This window comes from Nematolebias whitei, chromosome 6 (assembly GCF_014905685.2).
Source record: "Nematolebias whitei isolate Nwh7 chromosome 6, NemWhi1, whole genome shotgun sequence".
Taxonomy (NCBI): domain Eukaryota; kingdom Metazoa; phylum Chordata; class Actinopteri; order Cyprinodontiformes; family Rivulidae; genus Nematolebias; species Nematolebias whitei.
Genome location: NC_056503.1, coordinates 693,178 through 695,599, shown reverse-complemented (window position 1 = coordinate 695,599; position 2,422 = coordinate 693,178). Strand labels below are relative to the sequence as shown.

Here is a 2,422-nt window from a genome sequence, read left to right as displayed (position 1 = left end):
GGACTCCACCCGTTGTCACAGATTCTGTTCATAACCTTATGGACAGAATTTCTCCGTGCAGTCAGGGGGCGGAGGGATTCCATCTCTGTTCTTTGCAGATGATGTGGTCCTGTTGGCGTCATTGTGCCGTGATCTTCAGCTCTCACTGGAGCAGTTCACAGCTGAGTGTGAAGCTGCTGGGATGAGAATCAGCACCTCCAAATCTGAGGCCATGGTCCTCAACCGGAAAAGGGTGGATTGTTCTCTTCAGGCCGTGGCTGAGGTTCTGCCTCAAGTGGAGGAGTTCAAGTATCTCGGGGTTTTGTTCACGAGTGACAGAAGAATGGAGCGTGAGATTGACAGATGGATTGGTGCAGCATCTGCAGTATTGTGGACTCTGTACCGGTCCATTGTGGTGAAGAGGGAGCTGAGCTGTAAGACAAAACTCTCTGTTTACAGGTCAGTCTACGTTCCTCCCCTCACCTCTGGTCATGAGCTCTGGGTAGTGACTGAAAGAATGAGATTGTGGATCCAAGAGGGTGAAATGAGTTTCCTCTGCAGGGTAGCTGGACTCTCCTTAGAGACAGGGTGCGAAGTTCAGTTATCAGGAGAGACTCGGAGTAGAACCACTGCTCCTCCACATCCAGAGGAAACAGTTGAGGTGGTTCAGGCATCTGGTAAGGATGCTCCCTTGGCGCCTCCCTAGGGAGGTGCTTCAGGCATGTCCAAGCGGGAGGAGACCCCGGGGAAGACCCAGGACATGCTGGAGAGACTATGTCTCAGTTGGCCTGGGAACACCTTGGGGTCCTCCAAGAAGATCTGGAAGAGGCTGTGGAAAGAGACGTCTGGGCCTCCCTGCTCAAGCTGCTGCCCCCGAGACCTGAGTCCAGAACAAGTGGAAGATGATGGATGGATGGACGTCAATTTTTTTCAAAGCTGTTATAACTATTTTTAATATTACGTTTATTACCTATTATTTTCAACATTTCAAACTAACATTGTGTCTTAAAATACAAATCATTCAGAAGAAGTTCCTTAAAAACTGCAGTTTCAATCTGTACTAAAATTATATTATTTTACATTAAATAAAAAGGCTTGCAACCAGGTCAGTTTTTTAAAAAAAGCATTTTTTTAATCACAGTCGATACATCAAACTGATCTGTATCCATGGAATTGCACAATACAAAAACAAAAAACAAAACAATAACATTAAAATAGGTATTGCATCTTGTAAGAGCTCATTCTACATTCATGGATCTCATTTCAGTTCACTGTAGTTTCTTACAACAGAATCACAGTTCCTCTCTGAACAGCCATCATTCTTACATGTCCATGAGTTTAACGAGACACAAATGACAATCGGCAGACATTCTGTGGTGCTGAAAACCACTATTGGATCTCTTAAGGTACAACACTGAAGGTTGAGAGTTCATCCTATCGCAGCCGACAGGAGGAGCACAGCTGATTCTGGTGAAGCAGAGCTGTAATGTGGTCCAGCACAGACGAGGAGATGACGTCTTTGATCCACTGAGGCCTGGAAACAAGAGAACATGCTGTTCTGGTGACTTTCACATTTTAGAACATTCAGCTGCTGTCAAAGAAGTGTGTGTGTGTGTGTGTGTCTCTGTGTGTGTGTTTCCAGTGTAGTCAGCAGTCAGTTTAGACAACAGTGTAATTGTTAGTCCATGAGAGAAGAGCAGTAAAATGCATTTTTAACATCTCCCGACAGTTCAGTGCAGGAACATCAGAAACAAAGGTTTTGTTCAGTTCAATTCAAATTCACTTCAGTTTATTTCTATAGCTGCTCCAAGTCACAACAGAAGTCGTCTCAGGGCACTGAACGAAACATTCACATAAAAGCCAGTTAGTAGAAGTGATGTGTGTAAGGAAGCAGCAGATGGAGTTGAATCTTCACTTCGTTGCAGTCTCCCATCACACGAACAGGAATGTTTTTACTCCTCCAAAACAATCATTTAATTTGTTTCTAAAAATGTTCTTAACGGAACGAAAGCTTTCATCTTATTGTTACGTCTGCCACAGTTGGGTCAAAGGACAGTGTGTGTTGTCGTCATTGTATATTTCCATACAATGATGAAAAAAGTATCCAACATTTTTCAGTCTGGTCACCTGGACAGTTTCTTTTTTTGTGCTGAAACGTTTCGCCTTCGATCTGGAAGGCTTCATCAGTCAGGGAAGATTGATTTCCTTGACTGATTACTATTGTTTAGCGTATTAAAAAAACAATAATAATGTAATATAATACGGTGTATTAAACAGCAGCCTGAAAAGGAGTCTGTTGTGAGCAGATGGATCTGAATACAGCGGCTTAAAGGCAAGAAAGGTGGCACAGAGCTGAAATCATGACATTCTGTGTGCTCTTTTAGAGCGTTTAGTTTAGAAACATTTAGAAATATTGCAAAAGTGTTGGAAGGGTTTAAAACAC

The 2,422-nt window shown here is 43.1% G+C and overlaps 1 protein-coding gene across 2 annotated transcripts in view; it reads right to left on the bottom strand.

Annotated features, from left to right (window-relative positions):
- Positions 1–1,473: 1,473 nt before the first annotated feature.
- tpst1 (tyrosylprotein sulfotransferase 1) overlaps positions 1,474–2,422 on the bottom strand; it is a 127,591-nt gene continuing 126,642 nt past the window's right edge. Inside the window, exon 4 of one of the 2 annotated variants that reach the window (XM_037677355.1) lies at positions 1,474–1,513. The gene's annotated coding sequence lies outside the window, so the exon portion shown is untranslated. The remainder of the gene's footprint in view (positions 1,514–2,422) is intronic. The other variant, XM_037677353.1, reaches the window with a different exon arrangement.